At 42.6% G+C, this 19,425-nt stretch overlaps 1 long non-coding RNA gene across 1 annotated transcript in view; it reads left to right on the top strand.

The window, feature by feature from the left end:
• Positions 1-527: 527 nt before the first annotated feature.
• LOC145357976 (uncharacterized) overlaps positions 528-19,425 on the top strand; it is a 48,230-nt gene continuing 29,332 nt past the window's right edge. The window contains exons 1-2 of the long non-coding RNA XR_013889403.1: positions 528-661; positions 18,340-18,487. This is a non-coding gene — a long non-coding RNA (uncharacterized LOC145357976). The remainder of the gene's footprint in view (positions 662-18,339; positions 18,488-19,425) is intronic.

Genomic DNA, 19,425 nt, shown 5'->3' with positions numbered 1-19,425 from the left:
GTAAAATTATAAATACTGATAAAATGCTAAGAGTTATAAAAATTGTCTGTTTAAAAGGTGGTTTAGCTTTGTCTGTATGCTGGGAAGCTGCAGGTGTTCCATGTTATATAGATTGAAACATTAGACGGAATTCTCTGGCCGCGCTGGTCTGAAAGCCAGAAATTCCCACCTGACTGTCGATGGTGTTTCACAATCTCCACAACCCACATGCTAAAATTCCAGTGGCAGGCAGGATGGGAGAATTCCGGCCATTGTATTGAGGGGCAAAACAACAGGGTTGCTGTGGTAACAGGCTTTAGCATTTGAATCACAACATGTTTTTGAATGTTAACCAATCAATTTAAAATAAGCATTTGAATCACATCAGCTTATCAGATTTGAATTTTGATTATATGATAACCTGTAAACCAATCCTATTGCATGAATTTTGGTACGTCATTGAGAGTATAAAACCGCTCCCAACTCCAGAAAGCTGCCAGAAGCCGGAAGAGCACCTGCCAGCAACTTGCTTGCAGCTCTCCGAGAGTGAGAGAGACACAGACACCCAGTAACCCTCTGCCAGTGTAACAGCTACAGTTTATGTATTAAGATTTCATTTCGTCTCAGGAGAGCACTGAAGAAAGAAGATATTGTGAAGGTGACAAACCTGGCTGCATTTCGAGTACGACTCAGAGATTCTATTTTTTAAAAAATTTGTTAATAAGTGGGAATTGTAATTATTTAAACAGCACTCTGTTAGAATAGTATTTTATCCAGTTTGTTAATAGTTTATTTAACCTGTTTACTGTTGGTTAGGAAACAAACTGTTACTGATTTCTTTTAAAAAGAGAGTCTCAGGTAGTTTTTTTTTAATTGTTGTAGGCATATGGCACCATTACTCATAAACTTTTTAAAAGATTATGAAAGTTAGGTACTTAGCATTGAGTGGTTGACTGTTAGTTCTCAAAGAGAAGATTACCCTCCCCTTTATAACACTGTGGCACCTGGAGATTTTTACACCCCTACCCTGTCAAAGCAATGAATCTTTCCTATAAATAATGTCTGCTTTGAGACTGGAATTTCTGAGTGGGAATCTAACTTACACTGGAGTTTCTAAACCCAAGCTGTACTTTTAACCCACAAGCCAAGATCTTTACTCAAAAATTTTGAAAATGAATTCAAAGTCTTCTCATGTGACCTGACCGCCTCCTCACTCAAGATCCCAATGGCCTTAAGTTAGTTGCATTAAATGTACAAACGTTGCTCTTTTCAGGTTGGAAGTAATCAGTAGAATGATCTGAGAGGCTGGAAATGTAATTTTAAAACAGGTCAAGAGTCCAGAAGCTTGAGGGTGTGTGTAACACATTAATGAGTTAATTGCAACTGCACAAGCAGTTTCTCTGCCTCTGGCCAAAATCCATTGCTTCCGTTGGGAGTGAAATGCTGGCTTTTAACACCTCCTCGGGAATAATGAGCTTCAATGTTTCTGTCTTTGTTATCACCCCAGCTTGGGAGCCAACTCGCCTGTTAGCCTACTGGTTTTGCAACTATTACATGTTCTTACAACGGGGTCTGAGATTTGACAAGGAAAGTGTGGAACTCTTTGTTTGGGTAATCTCCTTGGAAGGTCAGTCTTGTGAGTCATGGGACCTGTTGTAGTCATCTTCTGGTTCATCAAAAGTCCGTTAAAAATACCAAAAAAAAAATTTTTGATGCATACAGTTTGAATTTTTTTCCATGTCTTTTTGACAGGGCAATGTTATTTCACAAAGCTGATTTTTACATCATATTTGTTTAAAGATCCTATGCCAACTGGAGATCTTCAGACCCCTGCTCTGTCAAAATAGCAAAACAATGAATATTCCCAATAGAAATTAGTCTGCTTTCAGACTAGGATTTCTGAGTAGAAATCTGACTCATACTGGCGTTTCTAAGCCCAAGCAGTACTTGTAACTGACAGGCCAAGGACCTTACTCAAGCATTTTGAAAATGAGCCCAAAAGCCTTCTCTTGTGACTTGACCACCTTCATCAAGAATCCCAATGGCCTTAAGATTGTTGCATTCAATGTAAAAAATCACGCTACCATTGGAACTGAAATATCAGTTTTTAAAATTCAGTTTCTTGACAAATCATCAGTATTTCCTTTCCGTATTTTACTTTCTAAACAAAATGTAGCATTAGATAACTTCCAAAAGTGAAATTATTTTAAAAGGAAAGACGTTTTCACCACTATTTGCTCCAGGTTTCACCTCACAGCAGCAGAACAAACTGGTTAGGATCTCAAAGGGACTTGGACAAAGGTGATCTAGTTCTGCAAGACGTTCTCTCACTGCTGGATGTTTAGCTTTAGTGCAGCAGGCTTAATTGACAGCGTCGTTACGTAAAATAAACAGGAAACTTTTGATTTTTAAGATTATTTGTTATCACAGGAAGTATCTGAAAACTCCCTCAAAACTGGAACAGTTTAATCTGTTGGACAGCCTGATCCTTGAAGACTGATTTGCGCAAGATAAGAAAACACATCACCGTCTATGCCAAACGTGGGATTACTTTGAAGCCCATTTCGCAGTAGTCAGGCTTACCTTAAGGTTATATCCTAGTAAATAGAATGCAATTGCACGCTCGGTTTACATAATGTACCCTTAAGCAAGGTAACCATCTATTGAAAGGATCACTGGCTCATAATTCTCATTCAAAGATTGGGTACAATATTAAAAGAGAAATCAGCTGATAGTTTCCAAGTAAGACCACAGTATAATCATAGAATCATAGAAACCCCACAGTGCAGAAAGAGGCCATTGGGCCCATCGAGTCTGCACTGACCATAGTCCCACCCAGGCCCTACCCCCACATCCCACATATTTATCCGCTAAACCCTCTAACCTTCGCATCTCAGGGCACTAAGAGGCAATTTTAGCATGGCCAGTCGACCTAACCTGCATATCTCTGGACCATGGGAGGAAACCGGAGCACCCAGAGGAAATCCAAGCAGACACAGGGAGAATGTGCAAACTCCACACAGACAGTGACCCAAGCTAGGAATCGAACCCAGGTCCCTGGAGCTGTGAAGCAACAGTGCTAACCACTTGCTACCATGTCGCCCTACGCAATCGCTTTTTTGGTTTTTTGATGTTAGCTTCCCACCTGTGCCCTATAACATTTGTTCGATAGCTGCTGTAAACATTACCGCCTTATCATATTCTTTGTCATTATTTAATAAGCTTTTTGGTACTTTGACTAATAACCATTCCAGAATGCAGTGCTCCATTTGTTAAAAATTTAAATTTGCCTCCAGTACCACCATTGTTTAGGTTATTTTATGCCACACACTAATCCTTGTCCTTCCCATGGATTGTAGCAGCAATCCAATGCAGGCAGGAAATCCAGAGAAGCGGTTGGGAAAATTTGACTCCTGATTAGTTTTACTGTCATTGGCCGAATCCTGCAAAAAAAGAGACGCTGTCCAGTCAGCATCTCTTAGTGACGAGTTAATGTTGGGGGTTCAGTGAGAAATAATTGTGCACACAACTTTTGAATTGTTATGATCTACAGCACATTCAGCGACACAGTGGCACAATCGTTAGCATTGCTCTCTCACAGTTCCAGAGACCCCAGTTCAAATCCCAGCTTGGATCATTGTCTGTGCAGAGTTTGACATTCTCCCCATGTCTGTGTATGTTTCCCCCAGGTGCTCTGGTTTCCTCCCACAGTCCGAAAGGTGTGCTGGTTAGATGCATTGGCCATGCCAAATTCTCCCTCAGTGTACCCGAACAGGCGCTGGAGTGCGGCAACTAGGGAATTTTCACAATAACTTCACTGCAGTGTTAACATAAGCCTTCTTGTGGTACTAATAAATAAACTTTTTAAACTTTTAAAACATTCTGTGAAACTGTAGTGGAAGCAAACTCAATGGTAACTTACCAAAAGGGATTTGATATATACTTGAAATATTAAAAAAAATCAGGATTATACAGAAAGAGCAGTGGAATGGAACTAATTGCATCACTCTTTCAAAATGCCAATAAAGGCATAATGGGTTGAATGAACTCCTTTTGTGCTGTATGATTCTTTGCAGTGGATTCTGCTATAACATTTCCATTGTTTGCATATTCACAGAGGTAACCCTCCCTGGTGACTGAATGGCTGGCTGATGGTGAGAGGGTTCACGGTGTGTATGAATTGTACAACTTATGTTGACTCTTATGTTTATAAAGTTTACTTACTACTGTGACATTAACACTGCAATGAAGTAACTGTGAAAATCCCCTCGTCGCCACACTCCGGCGCCTGTTATGTATTGTAAGCAACGTGTCTCTGTGTGGTTAGTCAGCTATAAGAAGGATGTTCCCCATGGTGGAGGTGTCCAGAACCAGGGGTCACAGCCTGAGGAAATAGGGTAGACCGTTTAGGACAGAGATGAGGAGAACTTTCTTCTCCCAGACAGTGGTCAGCATGTGGAACTAGCTACTGCAGAAAGTAGCTGAGGTCAAAGCAGTGAATGTTTTTAAGAAGCAGTTAGGTACAGCACTTGAGATGAAGGGGCTCAAAGGATATGGGGGCTTGGGGGTGGGGGGGAGGCGGGATCAGGCTATTAAATTAGATGATCAGCCACGAACATAATGAACGAAGGAGCAAGCTCAAAGGGCCGATTGGCCTCCTGCTCCTATTTTCTATGTGTTGTGACTTCACAGGAGGCATTCACTGGTTTTAATCTCTTCCAAGTTGGACTTCAATCCGGCAACACCTTTCAAATAAATTGGCGTTGAATAGGTCCACAACCGACGGTGTGACACCTTATCACCTTTTGGCTTGTTTGTACTGCCAGGCCAAACACCTACTACATAACAAGATTAAGACTGGCAACAAGGAGGTTTTCCAGAAAGATCTTCAACAAAAACCCCAGTTTTTAAGGATTAAAACTGGCAGCGGCGAAGATAAAACTAGCAAACGGATAGGTTTCCGACCAGATTCCGGAATTTCTTTTTCAAACCAGAGCCCTGATGTCAAGAAGAAAAATAAATCATGTCTTGACTCAAAATAAGTCAAGGAAAGCCATCAATGCAGTGAGAAAACATCATTAAAAAAATACAAAGCTGTGAGTCAGCTGCAAGAAAAGGTTTAGTTATCGTTTTGAAGTGGGGTAGATTTCCAGGTGACCTCATACATGACAGCTACAGAAACAGGGATTCTCACATAAAGAGAGAGAGAGAGAGTCCCTGTACTCTTAAAGGAGAGCTACTATTCCAAAAAATAATAAAAGAATTACAAGTAAAGCTTTCTTTACTGAGGAAAAAGGAGATTGTTCGCCCACCCAGAAGATTTTGAAGAAAATATTTCAAACTACAGATTTGAATCATAAAAACAAAGCAACAAAGAAAAACACAAATTAGTAAGGAAGAGAGAAAACAAAGAGCGGGGGAAAAGTCAAAGAAAGTTCTTTGATTTGATAACTGGTAATTACAATGGGGGACAAGGGCAACACTACAAAGGCATTCAAAGAAAATGTGGAAACCTGAAATTCTGACAAAGAGAGAATTCAATGTTATCTGGCTGCAAACAAGATACTGGATGAACTAAAGTAGTCACTTTCCTGACTAATAGTAGAGCATAAAACCTTCACACTGCTTCAGAGCCTTATCCATCCTGAGAAGCCTGGATAATAAACCTATGAGGAACTGACCAAGATTCTCAAAAGTAATTTCTCATCTTAACACTAATAACTGCTAAGAGATTCTGATTTCATTGACGGAGCCAAGAAGAGGGCAAAAATATATCATAATTTGTTGTTAGCCAAGAAGGTTAGTGAAGAACTTTGAGTTTGGCTTGACCCTCCATGACACTCTGCGAGACAGATTCGTTTGCAGACTTTAAAATGAAGCAATTCAAAGACGATTGCTCACCAAAAGCTCTTCAATGCTAAAACTCACTACTGGGATTGTGGTGTCCATGGAATTGGCCACAAAAGAAGCTTCCCAAATTGGAGTTGATGCCAAAATAGACAAGCTGATGCCGGATTAGCAAAGATCCAAAAAGTTGAACTAGGTGTCCTATCAATGAAAAGGGACACTCAAAGATTCTGGGTTTATCCAAAGTTAAGTGGACAAAAGTAAAGATGGAAATAGAAATGGGTACTGCTGCATCACTTCTCCCAGAAAGCATATACAATCTGAAGCTTAAATGCCATAAAAACTTTCAAACATAGTCCTGTGAATTTATATACCGAGGAGGTAATTCCACTGAATGGATATTTTTATGGTTCAAGTCAAAGTTAATGGTCAAAAAGCAGAAATGCCTCTGCTCATTGTAAAGGGAATTGTTTGGCACTCTTTGGAAGAGTGTGGTTACACAAAATGAAGCTAAACTGGGGAGCAATTAACCAACTGGTTGACAGTAAGAACATGCTACCAAAACCTCGGGAGAAGTAGAGGAAAGTATTCAAGAATATTCGAGCATTCAAGACTGGAGTGGAAGCAATGCTCAAGATCAAACCTGATAACAAACCCTGGTGCCTCAAGGTCAGAACTGTGTCCTATGCAATTAGACCAAAAGTAGAAGTGGAAGTTGGTCAGGCATGGAGTGATTGAACCTGTAACGATGAGCGATTGTTCCAGTTATTAGATTTGATTTGTCTGTACTTACCTGTGAGAGCTTTAAGATGATGATAAATCCAGGGATGTGTGTTGACTCATACTCCTAGCCATCAATTAAGGACCTATTCACCAGACTGGCTGGTGGTCAGCAGTTCATGAAAATAGACTTAGCCAAGCAGACCTCCAGATGAGGGTAACAATGGGGTCACAACCACAGCAAATGATTGTTCTGATAGAAGGGCCTACTGTTTGGAATAACATCGGACCTGGCCATATTCCAGAAATAAATGGAGCAAATCTTAGATGGCCCCAACAGTGTCCTATGTTATTTAGATGACACTCAAATCACAGACAGAACTGAACATGAATAGTTACACAACTTAGAGAAATCACTTTAACATCTACAGAAGTTCAACCTCTGCATGAAAGAAGGAAAATGTGAATTTTTCAGATCATCCATCTAAGTCACATAATAGACAAAGTACCTCAGAAAATGACAGTGATCCTAGATGTGTCAGGATCACAGGACGTGTCACAGTTGCGATGAATATTTTAGGACCAATCAATTATATCAAGTGCAGAATAAAATTATGCACAGCTTGAGAAAGAAGCTTAGCAAGGTTTTTGGCATTAAACAATTTCACCAGTATCTGAATGGTAGATGATTTACTTTGTTGAATGACAACAGACCGTTGACAACCATGTTTGATCCATACCAGGGAATTCCATCATTAGCAGCAAGTCATCTACAAAAATGGTCATTAATATTATCAGTGCATATTTATGAAATCAAATATCAGAGATCAGAGCAGCATGGCACTGCAGATGTCTAATCAAGATTGCCACTTCAGGACAAAACCACATCACAAGGCAGCTACATTAACATAGAACATAGAACACTAAAGCACAAACAGGCCCTTTGGCCCACAAGTCACGCCGATCATATCCCAACCTACCAGGCCTATCTATAACCCTCAATCCCATTAAATCCCATGTACTCATCCAGAAGTCTCTTTAAAGACCCCAGCGAGTTCGCCTCCACCACCACCGATGGCAGCCAATTCCACTCACTCACCATCCTCTGAGTGAAAAACTTACCCCTGACATCTCCTCTGTACCTACTCCCCAGCACCTTAAACCTGTCTCCTCTCGTAGCGTATTGTATTTCTCCCAGGTAGAGAATGACCCAATAACATCATCTCAGGTCCAAAAGCACAAGAGGTTTGACTTGATAATGGATAGGGTCATGGACACGGTCTTAGGAGGAACATCATTGGACAAACAAAAGAAGAATCCTGAATTCAGGCCTCATATAACGAGGGAACTTGAATTAACTGGGGAGACACGGTGGTACAATGGTTCGCATTGCTGCCTCACAGCACCAGAGTCCCAGATTTGATTTCCAGCTTGGGTCACTGTCTATTAGGAATTTGCATGTTCTCCCCATGTCTGCGTGGGTTTCCTCTGGGTCTCTGGTTTTCTCCCACAGTCCAAAGATGTGTGGGTTAGGTGGATTGGGCATGCTAAATTGCCCCTTCATGTCACGGGGACTAGCTAGGGTAAACGCTCGGTGATAGGGCCTGGGTGGGATTGTGGTTGGTGCAGACTCAATGGACCAAATGGCCTCCTTCTGCACTGTAGGATTCTATGAAAATGGAGTATTGCTTTTGGGGATCAGCTTGATCAACCCTCCACGCTTACAAAGCTGAATCCTGGATCAACTATGTGGACGCCATCCGGGGTAGTACGCATGAAAGAACGCGCACAAAGCTATTTTAGTTGCTGAGACTCGAAAGAGGTGAAAAAAAATGGGGCAATGCCATGCACTAGAATATGGAATATTTCACCTCTTCCACACTTCGCCTGGGGGATTGGCCAAAACAATTTTAGTAAGAAGTCTCACAACACCAGGTTAAAGTCCAACAGGTTTATTTGGTCCACAAGCCACAAGCTTTCAGAGCACTGCCCCTTTATCAGGTGAGTGAGAATTTCCCTTCAGGTTCGCACTCACCTGATGAAGGGGCAGTGCTCTGAAAGCTTGTGGACCAAATAAACCTGTTGGACTTTAACCTGGTGTTGTGAGACTTCTGATTGTGCTTACCCCAGTACAACACCGGCATCTCTGCATCAAAACAATCTTGGCAAAGGATATATATTGACTTTGAGGGACCCTTCAAGGATACATGTTTCTTGTCCTAGTGAACGTGCATTCAAAGTGGCCCGAAGTCAGTTTGATGAAATCCACCACGACGCAAAGAACCATTGAGGAATTGGATAAGTTGTTTGCGAGGTTTGGGCACCCTGAACAACTAAACAGTGACGAATGGGACACAATTTACATCTGAGGAATTTGTGGATTACCTTAAGAACAATGGTATGCAATGAATAAAGACTGCCCTATATCATCCATCTACTAACAAACTGACAGAGAAGCTAGTATATTCACTGAAACATGCCATCAAAGTGTCAAAAGGTGAAGGTTCACTGTCCAGGAGAGCAAACAGCTTTTCCACTACTTGTTGGAACACGGCTCATTCCACTACACAAAATTCTCCGGCAATATTGTTCCTTAGAAAGAAACTGAGAACTAAATTCAATTTACTCACACCACCCAAGAGGACTGCAATTGTAGAGTGACAACAGCAAGGACAAGTTACTCGCCGTGAAGAAGCAGAAGCACAAGACAAAATTCACCCGGCGCAAATCGGATTTTTGGCTTTGCATGTGATCTTCCCGTCAGGCTGATCGACCTGCAAGTCCAGCCAGTAAGATCGCACCAATAATCTTTTAAGGAACATCTAGCAATTGCTTTCCACAATGTGGTCACTAGATAATTATTTGTAGAGTAAAATAAACTTCATTACCGAGAATCTCTTATAACACAGGAACATGGAAACAAATCATTCCAACCATTAGTTGGAATGGGAGCAAGCACGCAAGAACTCTGCAGGACAAACCTAACAATGTAATAAAGATACTGCAAAAATGCACCTTTTGTCTTGTTACTACACAAGAAAACACAGGCACAAGCTTTGTCCTAATTATGAAGAGCAATATAAATACCCTGACTTATTTATAAACCACTACCATGTTCTGAGGTAGGTTATGGCTTTCATTTACTGCTTTGCTGGAGTGTTGGGTTTCTTAGACCTGACATTTTGATCAGATTTTGATGTAGTGCATTTAATTTTTGAGACAAGCTCTTAAATTTCTCTGACGAACAGCTGAATAAGATTTTTCCATCAAAAAATGGGAGAAAGCCTGCTTTTCCTTGCCAAATCACAGAATATTACAGTGCAGAAGAGACTCTGGCCCATCGAGTCTGCACCGATGCATTAAAGGCCTTGATCTGCCCACCTAATCCCACTTGCCAGCACTTGGGCCATAGCCTTGAATATTATGGCGTGCCAAGTACTCATCCAGGTACTTCTTAAAGGATGTGAGGCATCCCAATCCCCTCAGGCAGCACATTCCAGACCATTGCTGTTCTCTGAATAAAAAAGTATTTCCTCAAATCCCTCCTAAACCTCCCACCCCTCACTTTTAACTTGTGCCCCCTCATAACTAACCCTTCAAGTAAGAGGAACAGCTGCTCCCTATCAACCCTGTTCATGTCCCTCATAATCTTGAACACCTCAATCAGATCGCCCCCTGTCTCTCTGCTCCAGAGAAAACAACCTAAGCCTATCCAGCCTCTCTTTATAACCTAAGTGCTCCATTCCAGCAACACCCTGGTAAATCTCTTCTGCACCTCTTCCAGTGCATTCACATCCTTCACATAATGTGGCAACCAGAACTGCACACAGTACTCCAGCTATTGACCCACCAAGCCTCTATACAACTCTGTCACGACCTCTCTGCTTTGGTAATCTATACTCTGACAGATAAAGGCAAGTGTGTCATAAACTTTTTTCACCACCCTATTAACCTGCCTTTCTGCCTTAAGAGATCTGTGGACAAACCCGCCAAGATCCCTTTGTTCTTCGGAACTTCCCAGTGTCTGACCTTTCATTGTACAATTCCTTGTTAAATTACTCCTTCCAAAGTGCATCACTCACACTTTTCAGGGTTAAAATCCATCTGCCAATTATCCGCCCATTTGACTGTTTCACCTATATCTTCCTGTAGCCCAAGGCACCCAACATCACTGTTAACCACCCGGCTAATCTTGGTGTTCTCAGTAAAATAAAGCAGCTCCCTCCAGGGAATTTTCATTCTCAGAAATAATATGTTATTAAATCACACATTCCCGCAATTTCATGGATGTGTTAACTGCAGAGCTTAATCGCCCTTCTCTAATTTTGCACTGATGTAGACTGGAGTGGACAAGGTGAGAGGCCACACAATACCAGGTTATAGTCCAACAGGTTTATTTGAAATCACAAGCTTTCCAAGTGCTGCTCTTTGTTCAGGTGATGTCCTATTTGGCATTGTAAGTGATGCCAGCATTTCAGTCTCACATTGCTACAAGGCTTGCTTTTCAATGTGTGAACAAAGAAATTCAGGATATTCTTCCAAGCTCTTGAAAGAAATCGGATTCATTACCACACATCTGCAATACAAGGCACAACGATGTAATGAAGACAATGTTGGTACAGGTTGTCGAAAACACAAATTGGTTAATCTGATTGCGGCTCCCATCTGCAGTATTAAGGGTGAATGTGAAATATGTAAATCTATAGCCTACATAATCAGTGATGTGAGATCACAGCCTACACTGAGAGATAGTTCCACATAAAGTCTCGCTATATGGTTTTACTGTATGTTAGTATAATGTTCAATAAAGGTAAAATTTTTCAACAGCCTTGGCTCTAGCAGTAACTGCAAGTACAGATCATGAACAAGCTCATCTAAAATAGGGCAGCATTGTGGCACAGTGGTTAGCACTGCTGTCTCATTGCGCCAGGGATCTGGGTTTGATTCCACCCACGAGACTGTGAACAATTTGCACGTTCTCCCTGTGTCTGTGTGATTTTCCTCCAGGTGCTCCGATTTCCTCCCACAGTCCAAAGATGTGGTTAAGGTGGTTTGGCATGCTCAATTGTCCCTTGGTGTCACAAAATATATAGGTTAGGGGGGATTAATGGGGCAAGTATGTGGGCCAACGGGGACAGGGTGAGGGAAAGGGACTGAGTAACATACTTTGTCAGAGAATCAGTGCAGACTCGCTGGACTGAATGGCCTCTTCTGCACTACAGTGGTTTTATAAGAACATAAGAAATAGGAGCAGGAGTAGGTCATCTAGCCCTTCGAGCCTGCCCCGCCATTCAATAAGATCATGGCTGATCTGTCAAACCCACAACAATAACAGACAAACAAATATTTTGTTTCTTCATTCCCATTCTGTTTCTCCCTCCTCTCCTTCTTGAGATGGCAGTCCTGTGTTGTACTTATTGTCCTGAACCAAAAGACTGGCAGACAACCAGCGATCAAACGTTTCTTACTAATCAGCTCGAAATACTCAATAGTGTGTGATTGATGCAAGGAGGCAGATAGTCTTCAGATAGTCTAAGCTCAGTCCTATCCTCACCAACATCTACAGATGCATAAATTCTACTGGGGGAGGGAGGCACTGCAATCAGGACAGAAGACTGTTTCACCTCTGAGTTTGACAAGTCAGCAGCAATACTGTTCAAGGACACTCGACAGCAAGAGGTGGCCCAGAGAGGAATCCTAGCCATCAGCCCACCTCCCGGAAAAACTGCCAAGTGAAGAGGTGGCTCTAGGATCGTACTCATCAGCCATGCAAGGACCCACAGAACCCATGACCAATGACATGGAGTTTCTGAAGTGGACAATCATACTATTTGTGAGTGATTGATGAAGAGAAGTGCTCCATAGGACCATAAAACAATTGAATCTCTACAGTGCAGAAAGAGAGCCATACGGCAGCCGAGTTGGCATCAATTCTCCGAAAAGGCATCCAACCCAGGCTCTCCCCTCCAACCTATCCCCATAAACCCGCACATTTACTTCACTAATCCACCTAACCTACACACGGTTAGCACTGCTGCCTCACAGCACCGGGGGCTCGGGTTTGATTCCCGGCTTGGGTCACTGTCTGTGTGGAATCTGCACATTCTCCATTTGTCTGTGTGCTTTTTCTCCGGGTGCTCTGGTTTTCTACGAAAGACGTGTTGGTTAGATGCATTGGCCACGCTAAATTCTCCCTCGGTGTACCCGAACAGGCACTCAAATGTGGTGGCTAAGGAACTTTCACAGTTGCTTCATTGCAGTGTTCATGTAAGCCAACTTGTGATAAGAATAAATAAACTTTGCAACTTTGTGGGAAGGAACCACAGCATCCGGAAGAAACCATGCAGGCATGGGGAGAATGGACAAATTCACACAGTCACCCTAGGCTGGGATTGAACCTGAGTCCCTGGTACTGTGAGGCAGCAGTGCTAATCACTGTGTCACCATGCTGCCCCAGTTGTTGCCTTCATCAGATTAGCCAACAGAACACAATCCAGGTTTCCATCCTGTGGCCTTTTGGCTCATTGGAATCAGTAATAAAGAGTGGAGCAGTTACTGAACAATTGACAAGATTTAGCCAGATGTCAACATTACATAAATCATCAACTTGTCCTCAAATCCTCTAGGAAAAATCCCATCCTTACTGTAACTTTCTGGGTGCAAGCAAATTGTACGGTTTATGAGAATGGAGAGTTATGGGTATAAGTACAATGCACCCAACTTTCAAGCTTTTACTTCTGACTTTCAAACCCTCCACCGAATGAATTTCTGCCCATAAAACTAGCCACATTTTTTACCTTTGACTACAAATGTCCCGCAACTCTGCAACCAGACTTTCAGGAGCAGTGATGATGTAGTGGTATTGTCACTGAACTGGTAATCCAGACACCCAGGATAATGTTTTGGGGACCAGAGTTCAAATCCCACCATGGCAGATAAAACCATTGTCAATTGTTATAAATCCTTGTTAATTCACAAATGTCCTTTAGGGAAGGAAATCTGCTTTCCTCACCTAATCTGGCTAACATGTGACTCCAGACCACAATAATATGGTTGACTCTTAAATGTCCTCTGAAATGGCCTAGCAAGCCACTCAGTTATATTCAACCACTACAAATGGATCAATAAGGAATGAAACCATCCGGCACCAATCCTGGATGAGTGCAACTCCAAGAACACTCAAGAAACTGGACACTTTGTTGGATAAAGTGGCCCACTTGATTGGCACCCCTCCCACAACCATTCACTCCCTCCACCACTGATGCACAGTGACAGCAGTGTGTACCATCTACAAGATGTACTGCAGGAACTCACCAATGCTTCTGAGGTAGCAGCTACCAAACCCACGTGGACTACCATCTATGAAGACAAGGACAGAAGGAACTTGGGAACACCAACATCTGGAAGTTTACCTCCAAGTCCCAGGAGAGGGGGAAGAGTCCAATGCAAGCCCAGAAGATGAGGGAGGATGGAAACAGGAGCTCAATAGAGGAGATTATTGGAATGATTTTGATTCAATTTTTAGAGCATTTTTAAAAAATCCTCACCAAAACCTGCTCCATAATTTCTATTTCTTTTTAATGCATTTTAATGACATAATATAAGTCACATTAAAAGTTGGAAGCCTTCCCTAATTGCAGGTTCAGTTGTTTCTGCTGTGCACAAATGATAGTTAAATGAGATGAAACTGAGATCATTTTCATATTTAAAGAAGAAATATGAAGAAGAAAATGTACCAGTATTGTGTTTGGCATTTTCTTGGACTGCAATTCCCTATGCTGGTTAATACCCATTTGCGCTCATTTCAAATTTGGATGTATTATAATTAGAATGGAGGACATTTGGGTGAATTGGTAAAATGGGCAAACATTGTGGGCTTAGCTTGAGGGTTACGTCCATGGAGGAAGCTGCAAGCGCCAATGTCCCAAACACTTCCGATTAGGAGAGACAGGATACAATTATTTCTATCCAGTGTCTATCACTGATAGAATAGTCAATAGCATCACGTAAAATAGAATAATCTGTTGCTGATAATGTTGCACTGAATGTAAAAATCGTAAAGAAGTCAAATGTCTGCAAAAATGGCAATGCACTCCCTCTGATTTATAGCTGGCTAGTGGCCGCTAACTCATTATGCCCGCTATACATGTTGGGCAATATAAGGTTAGCGCTATTACTGTTGAATAAGACAGGAGTAAGTCATGACTAAATAACTAAATATGTATTCAGGTTAACCTGCTTGATTTAAACCATAAAAAGACAAATGTTGGGGCAGCACAGAGGTAAGCACTGCTGCCTCATAGCGTCAGGAACCAGTGTTCAATTCCAGCCTTGGGTGACTGCCTGTGGGGATTTTGCACTTTCTCCTCGTGTCTGCGTGGGTTTCCTTCCACGGTCCAAAGATGCACCGATTCGGTTGATTGGCTATGGCTGTGCTAAATTGACCCGAGCATCAGGGAGATTAGCAGGATAAATATGAGGAGTTGTAGGGATAGGGCCTGAATGGGATTGTGGTTGGGACAGACTCGATGGGTCGAATGGTCTCCTTCTCCACTGTAGGGATTCTATACAAGGGTTAAGAAATGCTAAATATTTTAAGAAGTTATTAATGTAATTAGTTATACGTTAAAGGTTGATGGAATGTAACGCCGTTGCAATCCTATATATTCCTATTAAAGAAATCAGCAATCTAAGTCCGAGCTGTCTTTGGCAGGATAGATGCAGACCATCGTCACCTTTTTCCTTGCTCCTCAGTCGGGTCTTATACTTGGGAAAGGTGGTCGGCATTCCCATGATCTCTTCACTGTTCCAATCCTGTTCCCATTTTCCCTCCTCTTCATTTTGGATTTGCATTGGATCCACCACCTCTGGTCACCAAAGTGACAGAGCAGAGAATTCTTCCTTGGACATCCCGTTTGGTCCTGTAACAACCTTCATTTCTACTTCCCAATTTTATTAACATTCATCTCGCCATCATTGGGAAAGAAAAAGCAGCTTTCAACAAGAGACACTGGAGTGTTTGCCCCATGCATCATGCAAAAGAATTCAAGATTCCTCAGATACATTGGAATGCAGTCCATTCAGCATTACTGTCATCCCTTCCAAGGACCTGGTCTTATTACCTTCGCATAATGCGGCTCCAGATGACTAGTGCAAGCTGTAATCAGGCACTCTGAGGTGATTAAATATACAATGAAATTGTACTATAATGAGGTACAAGCCACAAACTAAATACCTTCTTCTCCCTCCTATAATAGCCGACACTCTCAATTTGCTCTAAATGGCAGCTATGGAATCAGCCATCATTGAATGACTTTAAATGATTGCCAGCTTTAAGTGTGAGCAGTTTAACTGTTCGGGCCTGGACACCCATCACTTCACTCTCTCAACAAATACACAAGGCTGCACAGAGATCCCAATAATCCCATTTTTGTTTTGAATCCTTCAGCCATTTAATCCAAATGCCTAGGATGTCAGCCTTGCTCAGAGAGTAGCACTCTCACCTCTGCATCTGAAGTTCGTGGGCTTAAACCCTGGTGCAGAGATCTCAGGCTGATGCTGTAGTATGTACCAAGGAAGTGCTCATGCAGACATTTCATATTACGTATTGAACCAAGGCCATTTCTAACCTCTTGAACTAAAAGATCTTATGACAAATTTTGAAGAACAGTAGGGTGGTTCCCCCAGCATCCTGGCCAATATTTGTTACTCAGTCAATATCACAGAAAAGAAAGCTTAATGGTGTGTCTCATTGCTCAATAGGGGGTCTTTGCATGTATAGTTTCACTACGATCTATCCTTATAACAGTGACTACAAGTACCTGTTTGAAGTCCTCGGGTTATGAAAATGTCTTCCTTTTTCATTAAAAAAGGATTCCCCTCCAACATCACTGACCAGGGCCTCAACATAGTTCATCCTATATCTGCCTCACTTCTACTCTCACCCCTCCCTCTCAGGACCATGTTAGGGCTCCCCACCTTCCATCCCACCAGCCTGCTCTGCCATTTCCCCAAGATGCAACTATCAAACACATCTTCCCCCTCCCCCACTTTCAGCATACCCAAGGAGCCATTCCCTCCATGCCCCCCTTGTTCACTCCTTCATCACCAACAATCCATACCTTTTTCGATACAAGTGCAGAAGATACATTACCTGCCCTGTTCCCCTGCCTCCCTTCCCCCATACAAGGTCCCAAACACTCCCGCCAGGTGAATTACATTCATTACTCACAATGCAATCTCCTCTACATTGGCAAAACCAAACGCAGATTGACAGATCACTTGCTGAACACTTTCATTCTGTCTGTTCACTGTCCCATTTCCACTCTAATCTCTCTAATCTTTACACTGTTATAAAGAAGGTCAATGCCAGCTTAGGAAACAACATTGCGTGTTTCTATAAGGCACTTTATAGCCTTTCCAGTCTCAACATTGAGGTCAACAATTTAAGATCATAGTCACTGCTGTCATTTTTTCCAAAGCATCAGTATCATAGAATCATAGAATAGAATCCTTACAGTGCAAAAGGAGGCCATTCGGTCCATTGATCCTGCACCAACAACAATCCCACCCATGCCCTCTCTCCGTAGCCCCATGTATTTATCTTGCTAATCCCCCTCGTACTAAGGGTCAATTTGGACAGTGTGAAGTCCAAAGATGTGTGGCTAAGGGGGATTGGCCATGCTAAATTGCCCCTTGGTGTCAGGGGATTCCGGTAAATATATGGGGATAGGGTCTGGGTGGGATCGTGGTCAGTGCAGACTCAATGGGCCAAATGGCCTCCTTCTGCACTGCAGCATTCTATGAATTTCATGGCCAATCAACCTAGCCTGCAGATTTTTGGAGTTAGTTCTTAGTAATTCTATTGTTGATATTTACAGCTCTTGTTGGTTGATTTTGTGGCCTAAACGTTGCACTTATCAGGCACGTGAAGGTGGCAGGCCTGGAAGAGGATGTAGAATCTGTTCCTGGGTGAGACCAACTTGTCAATGAAATTTCACGCTGGGTGCCCACCAAGTAACATATCCTGGGAAGGCTGCAAGAAACAGGCAGGGACTGGGCAAAAATGAGTCAGGCACAATGGAGACCCAGTGGAGTTTTTTTTATGAACACTGCAGGCAGCATCCTGAAGGCTAGCAGGAATTATGAGGAAGGCTGCGGGAGGTTCTTCACAAGGTTAAAGAAGAAATACCTGCACAGTTAGTGGCCTCAGCACCCAGCAGGCACAGAAGGCGGGTGTGCAGGTTCAGAGGGAATTTTGCCCTCTGCTTCACAGACAAGTGCCTGGGCGTCCTCGTAGCAGAGGTCAGCTTTGCTTGTGATGTCTTCTTGCCCAATAATGATAAGTGGAAGCCGCCACGTTTCACAAAGGCGGCATGAGCAGAGATGATTGCCCAGATCATCGGGCACGACACGGTGCACCAAAAGTGGACACAGAGCCACAGAAGGTTCAACAAACTTCAGCATTCAGCAAGGGTGAGTGCAGAGGTGATACGGAATTGCAAGGAGTGCTGTATTTGTTTGGCCATTCCCCATCTTCCTCAGGTGTGTAAGAGTTTGTGTGCCAACTTGCACTGAAGTCTGTGCCAGCCAAGGTTGGGAATCTGACCACCTGGCCTGAGTGCATTGTTGGGTGGTGTGCCACATTGCAGTGCCCCACAACATGGTTCTTTGAACAGGGGACGTGGGAGGGTGGGGGGGAGGGGAGTAGTGGTTGAGCGTCCGGGCATCTAGGCTGAAATAGTACTGCAGGGAGAGGGAGCATCAATGATGAAATCAGTTCTTTTCTCTCAGGTGAAGAGAAGCTGTAATGTGGAAGAGCGCCAACAACATGCAGTGGGGAGCCCAATCGACTGGTACTACGTGATCGACTCCCTTGAGATGGAATGCAGCTACGGAGCTCATTTCACCGAAGGTGGTGAGGCAAAGATCTCTGATGAAGGTAAGAGTGCACTGCACAGATGCGAGAGTAGCAGGAACTGCAAAAACTCTTAAGATCTCCTCCACTGAAAACACAATTCTTTTCCCACCACACCCCTTGATGTCTATCAAATGGTGCTGAACCTCCACATTTGGTCATTGCCATGCCAGCCCCCCTACACACTGATGTCATCTATGTTTATAATGAGGTTCCCTCCATGTGTGGTGTCATGCTGTTCATGATGGTGTTACCTTGCTGCACACCGCTATAGCATCTAGTATTCGTAAACTGCAGCACCAATGACTCTACTGCCAGTTCCTCTGTGACCATAAACAATAAGGAATCAATGCTTTCAGGACAGAAAGTAGAAAGAAAAAAGATAAATAGGAAATAAAGTAGAATAAATAACTATACTCTGCATTCATTTGCAGAGTTTCCAACTTTACAAAGGGGGCAACAATCTAAAGGATAATTGGATTAAGGAAAGTGATTATTTCTATACCAATCTGACACATAACAGGAAGCTCTACCAACCTGATGGCCCTGCATTCTACAGAACATGGCTGACATTTATTTTAAGTATATCAATATTCTGTCTGACGATACAGGCAACACTGGTCTCACAGAAGTTATAAACAAATTGGAGTATTAATTTGCCCTAGTTATTTTTCTCCAAGGTCTACCTGATAAGCTTGGAAAGGCTGTTTGCTGCCCAAGGGTAGCAAACAAACTCGAAGAAAGTTAGTCTCCTCTGCTGTAAATGTGGTGCAGACTGTACGTTTTCCAGAACAATTACTAGAGTTAGCAATATGAATTCCTGAGGAAATAACAGTTGAAGTTAAATTTGAAGCGTTATTCCTGCTCAAGATTTGCAAATATAGTATAAGGAACACTCCCCATGTCCTTCCCATAACAATATAGGCATGGGCACATTTTGTACATTAATAAGGATGCTGATA

Source organism: Carcharhinus amblyrhynchos, chromosome 24, assembly GCF_965287045.1.
Source record: "Carcharhinus amblyrhynchos chromosome 24, sCarAmb.v2.hapA, whole genome shotgun sequence".
NCBI classification, from domain to species: domain Eukaryota; kingdom Metazoa; phylum Chordata; class Chondrichthyes; order Carcharhiniformes; family Carcharhinidae; genus Carcharhinus; species Carcharhinus amblyrhynchos.
Note: the sequence above shows the minus strand (reverse complement) of the source record. Positions and strands in the feature narration are given on the sequence as shown.